The sequence below is a fragment of the Palaemon carinicauda genome, chromosome 25, assembly GCF_036898095.1.
Source record: "Palaemon carinicauda isolate YSFRI2023 chromosome 25, ASM3689809v2, whole genome shotgun sequence".
NCBI lineage: Eukaryota > Metazoa > Arthropoda > Malacostraca > Decapoda > Palaemonidae > Palaemon > Palaemon carinicauda.
Window position 1 is genome coordinate 29,139,807 of NC_090749.1, and position 16,078 is coordinate 29,155,884.

Here is a 16,078-nt window from a genome sequence, read left to right on the forward strand (position 1 = left end):
AATTAACCTGTCAAGACCTGATCATTATCATTAATTTTTGAAAAGGGGCGGTGTAGCCCGTAAGATAATGAGAGCTGTGCAAGACAGCCAGGGTGCTAAGAATTAGAAATTCAAAGGATGTCCTAACAACTTGGTAGGATCCAATCGACCAATTCAAGGGGACAATTTTCCTCAGATGCGGGATAAGGCTGCAGCTGAGGCAGCAGATGGAATGACCTATAGCCAACACACAGCCAGTGCTAGAAGAACTCAAGCTGATAATGCAGAAAGCAGAGACAGAAGGCAACACCTCTGTCTAGATAGGCTAACCAGGCAAGGGAGTCAAGACTTCATAGCAAGAGGGATCTATCACAGGAAGTGAGGCTGCAGACATAGAACAGGCACTGGCAAGGCAGCAAAAGATGACCACAAGGGGTACCAACTCTACACTTAGATAGGGTTATGCCATAGGGAGAACTGTGCAGGCAAGCCTAGCTTACCTAACGGGTGAGGGAAAGCTCAAAAGTTAGGATAAGATGACTAGACAAGAGGAACTTAGGTCCCCGTAAGGTCAGGTTATGATATAACTAGGAAGGGAAAGGGGCAGAGATAACACCAAAGGTTGGTCTCTAAGGCGGCAGAGAGATTTTTACAAGGGGAGGAGAAAATATCATCTACCTAAGGACAGGAAAGATAGCCTACAAGTAGGCATACTAACTGGCACAAGGATAAGGGAAGAAAGGAGTGGTGATGGTGAGGCGGCAATACAGGAAGGTCGAACAGCGACATTAGAACAGCAATAGTGTTCCAGGGGGTCTGCCATGATAGGGTACAGAGGACAAGTCCTCATAACCAGGCATAATAATGGTTAAGGTGACACAAGGGGGTCTACTAGTTAGCATCAGAACAGTGGGTAAAGCATTCCAATGGGTAAAAGTAAGTAGACACAGGGAACAGCATACCAAGACCTGTGCTACCTTGCTAAACATTTAGGCTAAGTGGAAAATTAAAACAGCCTCATTAGTGTAACTTACAAAACTAGCCAACTCCCAGAAGGACCTTCAAGTTCGCAGCTCCCCTCTGTGACGAATCGACAGCATGGGAGGATAAACAGCTTCACCCAACCAGTGATGTTAGGTGAAAGAAAGGAATGGTGCATGAGTGAAACTTTACCAGACATGTCAGCTAGCTAGCATATGATACCTCAAGTCAATTCTGATAAAACTACCCAAGAAACACCAAGGAATGATGTGGAAATACCATAAACATACCACACCTTAAAAGAATAATGTAAAACATATTCTTCCAGTGATATGACAAAATAACTAAGCGTTTTTGAGCGATTTTGTAACATGATGCAATAGCACTGACCGCATGCCGGCCTCGAAAAAATAAAAGCGTGCAAATCAAATAAAACACTGGCAGGACACATGATATTCTCCAAGAAGCGAAAAAAGGGGTATTTAACTTAGTCGATGAGGAAGGAGCTGAAGCATCCATAATCGAAAATTGATAAAAAAAGCCAAGAAAAAAAGGCAGAGTCTCTCCAAGCGACCGTCAAATATGGCGACTGCGAAGGGGAATGGATCAACAGGAAACATGTTATTTGTAGCACATTGAGATCAGGAATTGTAACGGCTTTCTTGCCCAAGTATCCTACCCTTACCTTATCCTTCGAGACAAGGTTAACTCTATTTGGGGAAAGATGACTATGGCTTGTTATTAACACGTCCCTGATTTATACATGATATTTCTCAGGATATTTGCTCCGAGGTTAAAGCTCCGTTGATACATTAGAGGTAAAATTTCTCTAGTATATCACTCGCAGAAGTAGCCTATACCAAGTAGAAGGTTTAATGTTACGTTCAACTATTGTACATGATGTAGATTATGCAAAATGTACCAATAAACTTTACTATATAATAAGCAAAGCATTTACGGTAATATGAAAATAATAGCCAGTAAACAGAAAATAAAACTATATTTAAGATTTATCATATTGTAGATATTTACAGCATTACTAAAAAATCCACCGAATGCTCACAGCACACCAAAACTAATGGATAAACATACAAAGTTATTACCAAGTAGGATGAGTTGACTTTCTAAACTTTTATAAAGCAGGGGACATATGGCATGTAGTAGTTCAAGATATAAAATGTTGCCAGAAAGAAATACGGCTTCTGCTTCTATTGATGAATGTTAATTCAGTCTTCTTTGTCTTCTTCAAAATACTTTATCAATGTGTGTAGTCACTAAAGTCCAGAGTCACAGAGGGTGTAGCTGAAGAATGTCTCCAAACAGAAGCAGTGTTCAGTCAGGTTTCTCTCGCTTCTGCCTCCCCCTGTACTATTATATAGGGAACAATACTCTAAAGAATTCGGAAACATTAAGACAAACATTACGCAAAAGCCAGGTGCCAGGAGCCCACTCTACAATCATCCTGTTGACCTCACATTCCTCAGACGACTGGCGCCAAAGTACAGTAGTTATGAGAAGTATCTAAACCTCCCAATCCACACCAACATCAGGCCTAAATAGCCAGTCATAATGAAGCTATATACGATGCAAGGGAACACTAAGATGGGCACCAACCCCATGAACGGGAGCATACTTCTAAATAAACAAATGCTCATTCACAGGGCCAACTTCCCTCTAAACGAGTGAGTGGGCACAACCAGTATCACACATGATACAAACAGGGTGTAGTGAACCACCATCAACAGCAACAAACCCCTTAGCAGTGTATGACTTGTAAACCTTACCAACAGGTCTGGAACAGACACTGGAATTAACAGGCTCATGGTCATTTATAGTGTTAACCTCTACTGGTAGCACACCAGGAGCCAAACTTTTATCTTCTTTCCTTTTCAACTTAAAACATTCAGACACTGTGTGACCTGGTTTCTTACAGTAATTACACACTACAGAACTGCTATTAATAGAATTGGTCTACATCATCAGTACCTGTATGCTTATATATATCCCTATAGTCTTTTGATCTATTAAACCTTTTATCATTAGACCTAGATTTTTTTGGGCCAGTACATAACCATCAGCACATACGGCTTTTCTGCAAAGGGTAGACAACTTTCTTTCATTTGAGTAATCCTTAATGTTCTCACTAACAAAATTCTTAAACTGTTCAATTAAAACAGTTTCACTTAATCTATCAAAATCATCCCTACACTCTGATGCTTTACACCATTTATCAAGTCAATGTAATTGTTCTCTACTAAATTCTACATATGTCTGCTTCTCTTGTTTTGTCCAACTCCTAAACTTCATCCTCTAAGCTTTGGGTGTTAATTCATAGGCTTGTAAAAAATCATTATACTCAATAATAGAAGCATAAATTTTTTGGGCCCTACCACACAAAACCCCTAATAATATTTAAGTCCCACTTTCTGCTAGCCTCTTACATTTCTTAGCTTTTGTCTCAAAACAGACTAGTACAGTGGTAACGTGTTTGCCTCGCATTCGCGTGGCAAGAGATCGATCCCCGCCCAGGGCCGTGAGTTTAAGCTGTTTACTGGGGAGGCTACTGCTGTGGTAGCGCACCACAGTGGGGCGTTGGGCTTGCCCGGCTGACGTTCTGGTGAGCAACTATTCTGATGGAACTGGAACTGAAACCAGACACCTTTAACCTTTAAAATCCTTTTCATTAAAAGGAGGTACAACTCGATCTTCATGAAAAATTACTTACCTAAATTTATCTGGATCACTAGAAATAGTCTGCTTAAATTTTTCAAGTTATAACTCTTTTTGAACATTGAACTCATGATGCTTTATCTAAACTTCCCTATCTTTGGTTCTTTTTTTTTTTTTTTTTTTTTTGGCTTCTAATTGTTCACGTTTTAACTCTGCTTCTCTTCTCTCACGCTCAGCCTGAACTTCTAATTCTTTTTCTCTTGATATCATTTAATTTCTCAACTTTTGGATCCTCACAAATTCTGTCAAAAAACCCAATGGTATTAAACTCTGAAATGTTTGCTGGCTATTCTATACCAGTAACAAAATACGTTCACCTCACAAACGATGTTGGAATTACAAACAGAATAACAATTCAGATCCCAGCCTGGCCACGAATTCTGTTACGTTCATCTATTGCACATGACGTAGATTATGCAAAATCTTCTCATAAATTTTTTTAAACAATGGCAAAAAATTAACAGCAATATGAAAATAATATTCAACAAACAGAAAATAAAATTATAATCAAGATTTAACATAAATATTTACACACACACACGGATACATGTCCCTATGCACCGAGAGCGCAAGAGCCTGTGTCCACCAAGTTCCTGATAGCTGATATTAAAACCCTCTTATATCAGCATAATGAAAGGAACAGACTAGTAACACTAAACTGGATCCCCAGTCACATCGGGATACCAGGGAATGAAAAGGCTGATGAGCTAGCCAAAAGCACCAGATACATTCATAATGTACAGGTGTCCATACAGCTTGCACTGCAACAAATCAAAAGCAAAATAAAGACACAGCTCAAAGACAACCTAATTAGGGAACTACACATGAGGATAGAGAATAGCTCTCCCTCTGCCACATGGTACAAATGGGCCACGGAGCTAGAACCTCCACCCATAGACAGATATACCCCAAGGAAACAGGCTGTATGTATACACAGACTCCGGCTGGGATACAAAGCATACTGGGAAATCGTAGATGACATCCAGAGACCGTGTGAGCACTGTGATGTCACACCACAACACGCCCTCATGCACTATTTACTAGAATGCAGAGAAACAGCTAAGCTACGGGGTGATCTACTTGTAGACACCAACTCACCACAGGCCGGGAAAGTGGCGGCCACACTGGCAAAGGCAATTGTCGAAAGCATAGACACACACTCGCAGTTGCTTTCAACACTACCTCCACCAAGGTAAAGACCTCATCTTTTCATTGCACCATCTCATCCCCTCATTGTAAGGCCCTATTCACATCATCTTCTGTACCTTCTAAACTAATCTACCAGTAAAAATCTCTCCGCAGGGACCTTAGGGAGTAAAGGTTGGATAACCCCACCTGCATCCTTTTGTCTACCTTTCAAAGGCCTTACACCCCCAATTTTCAAACTACCACTATCCGAGAAATGATGGCCCTCTACTACTACCACCATCATCCTTACCCTGTCAACAACTTTCTCTACCACTAAAAACCTTTCAAATTTCCGTTAATGTAATCACCTTATAATTCTACAGATTACCTACGGCCAACCAAGGGAAAGTGTTGGCTATAATACTCCAACAACAACAACAAGTCCAGCAAAAGGCTGTGCAATCTATCAAGCAAGGATATATATATGAACTGCACAATGGAGGAACTAAGAAATGTAGCCCAGGAAGCAATCAGGAGTACAAAAACGGCAGGGGCGCAGACCTACTACACTGATAGTACCATAGATCCTGGTATTCAGACAAAAGGTACTGCAGAATATTCCAAAAACTTTTTGGCCTGCTGGAGAACAACCAACAATGCCTATACCATGCAGACAGAGCTTGTTGTGATAAAACAAGCACTAAAATACTTCATTGAAAATGAAGGACCGGTAGTCATTCATACTGACTCAAGATCCTCAATGGAGGCCTTGCAATAGGAAAAGAACAAAGAAACCAAGGCTCTAATAGCTAATATCAAAGCACTCCTATATCAGCGCAATTACAGAGGCAAACCTGTGACTCTCAAATGGAATCCCAGTCACATTGGAATACCAGGGAATGAGAAAGCAGATGAGATAGCCAAAAGTACCAGACACATAGACAGAGTATAGATACAAATGGGTCACGGACCTAGTGCCTCCCCAATTGACAGACACACGCCAAGAGAGAAGGCTATATGCATCCACCGACTCAGGCTGGGGTATAAAGCAAATTGGGTGATGAAGGAAAATAATAATGAAAGACCCTGTGAATATTGTGACGTCACACCTCAACAGGCCCTCCTGCACTACCTGCTAGAATGTAACGGAAAAGCATAACTGAGGGATAACCTTCAAGCGGACATCAACTCGTAACATGCTAGACAGACTGCAGCCACATTGGTAAAAGCAATTGTCGAAAACATAGAAATCCACAGACAATTGCTGTCAAACCTACCTCCACTGAGGTAACAGCCTCTGAAACCCTCATCAAAATCCATCTCTTCCCCTCACCGTAGGGCCCTAAACACAACATCCCCTGTATTTTCCCATAACTTTTTCTGCAGGGACCCTAGGGAGTAAAGGGTTGGACAACCCTACCTGCAAAATTTTTCTACGTTTCAAAGGCCTTACAACCCCTTCAAACTACCACTGTCCGGGACATGATGGCCCCCTTCCACTACCACCATCATCCTTCCTCTGTTCGTATATGTCTCTACAACTAAAGACCTTTCAAATTTCCTTTTGTTGAACAACCAACCTTTATTTTATTGGTTATCTAAGGGCCAAACAAGGGAAAGGCCATACCAACAGGAATTGTTGGCTACAATACAACGAAAAAACGAAAGTTGTTACCAAGTAGAACGAGTTGACTTTCCTAACTTTTATAAAGCAAGGGACAGATGGCGTTGTGTAGTTTCAGATATAAAATGTTGACAGGAAGAAATGTGGCTCCTGCTTCTAATGATGAATACTGATTCAGTCTTCTTTGTCTTCTTCAAAATACTTTACCGGTGTGTGTAGTCACTAAAGTTCAGAGTCACAGAGGGTGTAGCTAGAGAATGTCTCCAACACATGGAGTGTTCAGTCAGGTCTCTCTCATTTCTGCCTCCCCCTAATCTCTAAAATGGGCTGCCAATTTAAGAGGCCGTGTCCAGCACAAGGCTGCACACTCTAAAAAGCAAGCAATGATCTTTCTGCCTGCTCAAGAGCTGTCTTACCCGGCACAAGGGACACCCAGCTCCCTGCCAGTTTGGTGGCAGAAATTTTCAGGTCTGACATACCCTGTCGACTTTCCAATAAGCTCTTTTAGTGGAACATTCATCTGTTGTTTCTGCTATAGCAAGGAGCACCAGCCCTGTCAAGAATTCTGTCATGTGGACAGGAAAAATGCAAGGAATGCACTGCATACTATGATCAAAAGGGAAAATTTGTGATCTTTGCTCTCAAGCTGGCTGCAGAGCTGGACTTGCAGTTTGATTGGGACTGTGTCCAGCACAAGATATGGTGCAGATGTAATGATTGTAATCTGTACCACGACATCGTATATCGACTTGTCACTAGAAGGAATAGGGAGCCTCCGTTGCACAAGAAAGCCTTACTGCTGAAGTTCATCATCATTTAGATCCCACACTTCTATACCACAGGAGATCTCCAGAAGATGTTGAAGACCCTGGGCAGGCTTAGTTTTAAACCGAATCCAGATATCGACTGCATGAAGGCTGCACCTATATGATATTATCAGGAATGTGGACTTCCTGTTCTTGATCCCTCTCCTCAACCAGTGAGGATGCCACCTGCCAAGAAGAAAAAAAGTGGAACAACAGTGAAACCACCTACTGCCACCTCCACTGCTACACTACCTACTAGCACCCCAACAACAAAAGAAGCATCAACCATTGACCTGGATCCTTCCAAAGACACTCACCCTCCTGCTCTGGCTGAGGCACATCAGCCACACTGCAATTGCACATTCTGCCTAACACAGCTACTAGCTGAAGTCACTGCCACACTCACCTCAACCGTTGGGCCTACTCCAGAACTTGCTAAAGCCACTGCTACACTCACTTCAACTGTTGAGTCTGCTCCAGAATCACGGCCAACCTCTATGGATCCAGAGCACCTGCCCAAATTTAGATTACCAGCTGTGGAAGGTGTACCTTTCTATGCAGCGGTTGCTGCCATTGCAGCCTCTAATCCAAGAATAAAGATCTGTGCCAGAGCAAATCTAAAGGGTGACATGATCATTACACCTAAGGATCAGGATAGCAACAGCCTTTTTCACAGAGAAATCTCCCTGGCCTATGTTGATCCTGCCAGGAAATTCAGGAAAGCAGTTGTCTCCAACTATTCTGTCAAGATGCTACTGTCCTTCATAACTGACTGCAATTATGTTGCCCATGCTGAACGCCATTTGGGCATCCATAAGCTGCCTAACAAGAAAGTCAAAGTCACCTTCATTGGGCCAATCCTCCTGTCACTGGACCTCGGACTATGGGGAATTTTCTCCATGGAAGACTTAAACATCGACCCGCTACGCTTCTTCAACTGCCATCGTTTTCGCCACCACTACATTGACACCCACAAGAACGGGTTAAAGACTCATCCGAAGTGTCCCAACTATGGTGGATCTCACCACGCCTAGAACATGGGGTGTCCAGAGCAATTTAGAAGATTGACAGCATCACAGACCGTCCCAACTACCACTGCTGTAACTGCCCCGCCACATCCACCTAAGCCCAAAAGAGCTCCACGTTCTAGGCCTCCATGTCAGACTTCCACTGATCCTGACCAGTCACCCCCACTCCTGTCACTGCGGTCATGCTCTTGGGGCTGAGCGACTGCATCTCCATGCCTACAGTTATGCTCTAGGGGCTGAGCGACTCTACGTCATTTCTGAGGGCCTGTCTTTGTTGTGTATGCTCGGGCGAGTTGATTCTCTTGCATATGTGTCTAGTAACATTAAAAGTAAGATTGCTCTGGTCGGAGCAGTACACTTGAGCAGATTGTCGTGAGCCGAGATCTGGGTAGACCTTGACTACACTGGTTGGGTCTTCCACCTTGGGGGCTATGACTGACTGTCTAAGAGCCACATCCGGGAATAATGTCCGGGCAATCTACGCACGCATGCACCTGTCCTTTTATATTAGGAACAATACTCTAGAGAATTCTGGATCGTTCAAGACTAACAATACGCAATAGCTCTCGAATCATCCTGTTGAACTCACGTTTGTCAGGCGGCCAGTGCAGAAGTACAGTAGTTATGAGAAGTGTCTAGCACTCCTGTTCCAGAACACAATGATATTTTGAGTTATAAATACATTAACCTAAATAAAAATTAATAATTTATTTTTTTTATTTCTACATCAACATACATGAAATAAATCGAATTATTTTATTTTTACATAAATATACATGAAAAATAAGCAATTTTCAAAAGTTTTGTAATATAATGTACACAAGTTTAATGTAACATATAACACTTAAGAGTATAAATTAGTTACAAAATAATAAAGAGCCTTGTCTTACTTTCTGGATCTATTATCAGTCCTAAAAAGGAAGTTAGGAGCGATGCCTCAAATTTTGTATTGAACTTTGTTTTTCTTGTTGTTTTGGGTAGACAAATGGAGGCTGTCTTGAGACAATTGCAGTTTTTGAAAGATTGTTTTCTAGATCATATATTAAGGGTTTACAAAAAAATGTTATTTGAAAGGAGATTTTTGGGCTCAGGCCATGTCGTCCTGATGGAAGTTCCTTCATTAGTAGCTTCCAAGGTATATTTGACTACAGTGCTATATCCCAGAGAATTTACCAAAGGTATCCAGAATTTTAAGTCCTGGAGCGAATATCCCTTAAAATTTAAAAAGGGATATCGCGTAATATCAGAGGACGTATTCTTGACAGGTCTCATAGCTATCTACACCCTCAATAGCATTTCCAGCATTTCCGCTTCGAAGGGGAAACAGTAGCAAGAATATAGGAGAGTCGTTAAAGAGGCGATGCTCTCGACACTACTACTGTACTGTGCGCCGAATCGCCACTGTGAGGCGCCACCAAGCCATTTTTTCGCTTGTAGCTTTGCTGACCGGTGTTTATCCTGTGTTATCTCTCGCTATTTTGGAAGTATTTCGTCGCAATGATGTCTTCACCAGCCTCATCAGCTTCTGGAAAGTTATGTAATATCTTTGAATTGTGTAAATGAAAGCTCTTGCCAGTTTTGCTCTTTGATTGAGATCGTAATTAACGTAACAAGAGCTGTTGCCAGCCGGATGGCGTCATGGACGCACTCGTTCTTCATGTTCATTTAGTTAGCAAAAACGATTTCCCGGCATTATTCGCTTCAATAACTTTAGTTATTTAGATATTTAGCTTGAGATTTTTATATTATGTCATTGTTGTCGTAGATTTGGCTATTTATGATCGAGCCTCACGAGTGCTAGGCTTCCTAGCCTAGGCACCTACACACTTCATGCATGATATAACCTTCCTGGTAAAGTTTTATTGAAGCTCAGGCAATATTTTATACAATTAAGATATTACTGCATAACATTTTCCTTTTCCAAGATAGTATACAAGAGAGTTTCGGTGAACGATTCTCTATGCTCCTAGACTCGATAGCCTAGGGGCTTTAGTATAATTTCTTACATGTCCCTTATTGCTCTTGTATTGTCTTTTAACCCTGGATAGGTATGCTACTCGGACACCCCTTTAAGGGTATACTCGGTCGTGAACGACCCCGACTCCGAAAAAAATTCAGGAAAAATTTAGTTATGCATCAATCTGTATTGTTTGACTTGCTAAAAATACTTCAAAGAATGCTAAAAATTACTGAAAATATAAATGATACCCATCTACAAAATAACTATTTATTGGAAATATATTAAAAATTTAAGTATACAAAAAAAAGACGACGTAAATATTCACAAAAAATAGAAATATACATATACACATAAATCCCTTTAGGGACACCTTCTTAGATGGCAAAGAAACAGCGTGTAATTGCTGGAAATGAGTTGGACCCATAGAAGTCAAGATCTGAAATGAGAAAAAAAGGGTAAATTTTTTTGGCCAAAAAAATTTGTCCAAATTTCATGAATTTTTTTGGGTACCCAAATGAAATAGGAAGAGGCTAATTTTTTTATAGAATAAACTCATATTATCCTAGAACAGAAATACATAATAAAATGTGCACTAAGATGTAATTTACTGTTATAACAGGGGCGAAATCTAAAGGTCATTTTTTGACGGCCTAGTTCACAATGTAAATTTCTTATGAAAATCATTGTATCTCCTATAAAATATGATATTTATGCATTAAATTACACCAAAATATCACGAATTCTATACAGAACAAGAATATATAGAGATATGCCAACTTACCTTTCGCGTATGTCAACAAAATGGCTGCAGACCGCAACAACTCTTACAGCCCAATCTACCACTTGGAATGAAGAATGGGGTTGCAAGATCCATATTATCATCAACATCTCTTTTTAACTCCATTAGAAGTGTGTTGATGACATCCATGCCGAGGGAATACTGTCTGCTGGCCATTATTGAAGATAAATTCAAAATAAATAGAAAAAAAATCAAATTTGCAAAAAACCCCAAAAAAATCAGAAATTAGCATTTGAGGGAAAATGGACCTCATGGCAATATATGGCATCTAAGCCAAAACCAATGTCATGCAAGTGGTGGACGCACCATCCACCCACACTTTCCAACTATAAAGAACCAAACAAGTATCAACACTGTTCGACAATTTATAATTATGTAATAACTTTGCTGTTTGATCACTTACCCCTATAAAGGTATTGAGGGTCGAGGTCGACCCCTGGTGGGGTAAAAAAACGGGGAAGGAGGGAAGTTAGACGAAAATCAGTCCTAAAGCAGACAATGGCATGTAGACTAGTCACCCCTTGCAGGTCGATCACTTCCATATTCGAGACAGCTGATGATTTATGGGGAAAAAACAGGTTTTGAAAATGCTGTAGGGGTCGCAAACGACCCATCATACCTTTCCAGGGTTAAGGGGAGACTGACACCTCCTATACCTTTTAAGTCGATACTATCTCTAACGAGATCTAAGAGCAATTCCCCTTCCCTCTGATCAGCTTAGGCTATCCTCAGTTAACTTTGCTGTGAACTGTGTTCTGGCAAAATTCACTGGGGTGTTTCATTTCTTTTTCTCAACCAATGACACGGTTTTTGAGTTGAGAAGGGGATATCAGAGTAAAGTCTGTGTTAGGCATCTTACTGAATTGGTGAAATGACTTCCCAAGTCAGGTTAAGTTGTCGTTTAGGAGGCTAGACCTCCCTAGGCCATACTGAAGGTTCTTGTATATCAATTCCTCCTTCCTCGGTCTAGCAGACAGTCCTGTACTAGTAGATCTTAGACTGAAGAAATGATTTCTTCCTTGTTTAAGATCTCTGGTACGAGATTCTGTTCTCTGGTGAGTTTGTGTCCTATGGCCGCTTTCTCTCTTGACTAACTCAACCTGTGGAAATGATTTCTCCTACTTGAGGTTACTTTATGAGATTAGAATCCTTCAAGTTAGGTAATGCCCTAGGGTATTACCTTACTTATAGGACTTTTACTCCTTCCCCGCTGTCTCTTTTGTTTTGGATGAACCATCACCCTTCCTGGACGTTGTTCTACATTTGGCCCTATGAGTAATCTATAGAATTGGCCTGAGATTCCCTGTCTGCTGCCAGCTGGGCCGGCTGCCGGCAGGTAACCTCATATCCTTGAGCGTGCTCTCCAGTCCTCCCTTGGACTGCCTTCCATAGCCCATATGGATGGGAAATGGTTGAGTGGAAGCCCGAATATAATTCCCCCTTCCACTTGCACCCTCTTTTGGGATGTAGGCCGGCAAGGCTGAGCCTTTGCCGTCCTCCATCCTCTCTTTCTCTCTGCCTTTCCATTTACTGGGCTGGCCGCCGGCAGCTAGTAGCTGTCGTCGGCCATACTGGGTATCTGTCGGCCGTCAGTTACTTTGCCACCACTTGCCGAGGGTGTCGCTGATCGACAACCCAACGACAATGAACATACTATGACCGACTGCCAGCAACTGAGTTATCGGCCGGCAGTCGGCCACCCAAAGTTTATAAAATTGCCGCCGGTTGCCGCCGGGTCCTACTTGATAGAGGGATCCTTCGGCTCCCGGCAGGCAGAGCGGCAACTGCAGACCTGCCGCCCACTTACTATGAAGACAGTATCTGCTTTGAAATAGCCTAGAATAGACCAACATATGTCGGCAGGCCTGGCATATGTCGGCTAGCCCGGCATATGCCGGCAAGTCCTGCGTGTGTCGGCAGGCCAGGCACATGTCGGCAGGCCCGGCATGTGCCGGCGTGCCTGGCATATGCCGGCGGGCCCGGCAAATGCCAGCAAGCCCGGAAATACTGGACACATGCCGCCGCCACTCAGTGCTGTAGCCCAAAAGTTTTCTGATCTAAAAGTGGTTCATGGACAGCCAATTGTGAGACCATCAGATTTAGGGAGTGATTCTCCCTACCATTTAATGGTTATCACCCATTAATTTGATCCCCTATATTGAACATGGAAGATTGTGTTAAGAAGACAGTTTATATCTAAGGATATTATCTTCCCCTTCGAATTCATTATGAATCTATGGTTCAATATTGGAGGAGGTCATAGCAATGGACTGGGCAGGAAACACATGTAGGTGTATTCCCTACTTTCTAGCTTACTCTTTCCAAGCTAATATTAATTAAAATATGTATGCTGAAATCTGAGAATTTCACCAAATACTTATATGCTTTTCTTTCTTTACAGGAGGAGCATCCCGAGTGCGGAAACAACTTTTGCAGGGTCCGTAGTAAGAGCTTCTTCGGACATGGCATGTGCATGGCCCATGCTCACTGCGCAGTCACCAAAGGGTCTCTCAAGTACTGTGACCCACAGGTATGTACCGTTTGTGACAAACTGGTTAAAGAGGCTTTTGATGATCAAAAGTCTACTGAGTCTAGGGATGCAACAAGGGACACGATGCAAAAATGGGTCAGGGGTTTTCAGAAGAACACCTTTGGCCCATACCTTCCTAATGAGAGGATGAGGGATTATGTCTTCCCTAGGGCATTTGCTGATGCAATTATTCCCCAGGCTCAACCTGAGATCCCCTTAGTTCAGATTCCGGTAGAACCTGACGTTTTGGACGCCTTACAGAGCATCCAATTAGAGGACAACATGTCTGTTGTCTCAGAGGAGACTGAGAACAATCTCCTAGTGGAAGAACTGGATCAGGAGGATGAGGTTCCTCCTGAGACTGAAGTCGAGAAAACCGAAACGTTTTCGGTATCATCAGCAGCTGTGACTGAGCCGACGCCTTCGACTTCCTCCACCGCACCCCAGTTGGATTCCATTACAAGTACGCTACACTCGCTACTGTCCATGGTGCAAGACATTCAGAGGAAATCGTCCGAGAAAGAAGCTTCTTTCCGGACGGAAATTCATCAGCTAGTTGAATCACGTATAGCCCCGAACAAGCTAAACGTCAAGGACCTCCACGCCCTCTCTGACGTTAACCCATGGAGGTACGCAGAGCATATGCCTATGTCTGGGGGGGGGGAGATCTTCCTCTCAGAGAAACTGGGCACTGTTCCAGTAGAGGAAATCGAGTTTTGGCCTAGTAAAGGGGCCTACCCGGATTGCTATGTCCATCTGAGGACGAAGCCAGCATACAAGGAGGAGATAGAACTGAAGGAAACGATTGTCCTTGAACTATCTAAGGCACAGGCCTTATATACAACCACCTTGAAAGAGAGGGCCTTTACTAGTTCCAAGGTGCCGGCTCTCAGCAAAAACCACCCGACCTTTATTGCTGACCCCAAACGTGCCTTCCCCTTCATGGACAAAGGGTTTAAGGTAGCCTTATAGGAAGTTGAGGCAGGGAAACCTTGCCCTACAATTGAAGAGTGTAGACCTTTTTCCCTCGCCTTCCCTTCAGACGATAAGGACTGGAAGGATGTCCATTACACCTTCACAGTTGGGAAGCTGGAGGCAGATATCGCTGGACGGCAGTTCAACGAAGACCTCCCGAAGCTGTCAGAGTTTCTCCTGCGCAGGGAACAGGAGACTAAGGAACGTCTTGCTGCTTCCATGTCTCTGCAGACTGGCTTAGAGACTATGGCAAGCATCCCAGACACCCCAGATATGTACATGGTCTTTGCCAAATCTTATTTGGCAACAGTCACCAAGGATCTGTACAATTTTATTAAAGCCAGAAGGGCTTGTAGGGAGTTCGTGTTTGCTTCTGCTACAGTGTAGAATGATCCAAGGAAGCTGATAGCCTCCAATATCTGGGGACAATACCTCTTCCCAAGTGAAGTGGTCAAAGAGGTCGTGGACAAAGCCGCTTCGGAGAATAGGAATCTCCTCTCCAAATGGGGCATGTCTTATAAAAGGAAATCTTCCGCTGATGAGGGTCCCCAGCTGAAGAACAAGTCAAAACGACCATGAGTGCCCTCTCGGCCAAAGCAACAGCAACAGCTTCCCATGGCCACGGTGCCCCAGACGGTGGCACAACCAACCACCACCTTTCAACTGGTGCCCCAAACGCTGGCGACCCAGTCGCCTGTGTTCACCCCATTATTTGAAAGGCAATTGACAACCTTTAAGCCGAAGTCTCGAGGTTCCTTTCGAGGATCCTCTAGACGCCCCTTCAGAGGAAGGGGCAACAAAGGTGGATGTGGCCAAGGAGACAAGTCCTCCCACCAGCACTCCAAGTGAGATGCTGCCGGTAGGAGTGAGACTTCTTCTCTTCCGGGATCGTTGGATCTTCGATCCCTGGGCCCACAGCCTAATCAAGAAAGGACTAGGGTGGAGTTGGAGCTCAACTCCACCGAACTTCCCTCAATTCTTCCAACACTCAACCCCCATACTGGAAGAATATGTTCAGGAACTCTTGAACAAAAGAGTTATACGGAAGTCAAAGTCCATCAAATTTCAGGGAAGGCTATTTTGTGTTCCGAAGAAGGATTCGGATAAGCTCAGAGTCATTCGGGGCTCATCACCACTCAACAAGTTCATAGTGAACCACAAGTTCAGAATGTTGACGCTTCAGCATATAAGGACCCTTTTGCCCAGGCGGGCATACACAGTCTCCATAGACATGACGGATGCATACTGGCACGTTCTAATCAACCGTCAAGTTTCCCCCTACCTAGGGTTCAACTTACAGAAAAGAAAGTACGTTTTCAGAGCCATGCCCTTCGGCCTAAACATAGCCACAAGGGTATTCAAAAAAGCTTGCGAATGCAGTCATTCATCAACTACGCCTGAAAGGAATCCAGGTGGTAGCCTACCTGGACGATTGGCTGGTGTGGGCAGCATCCGAGGAAGAATGCATGCAAGCCTCCAAGAAAGTGATCCAGTTCCTGGAACTCTTAGGATTCAAGATCAACTTGAAAAAGTCTCGG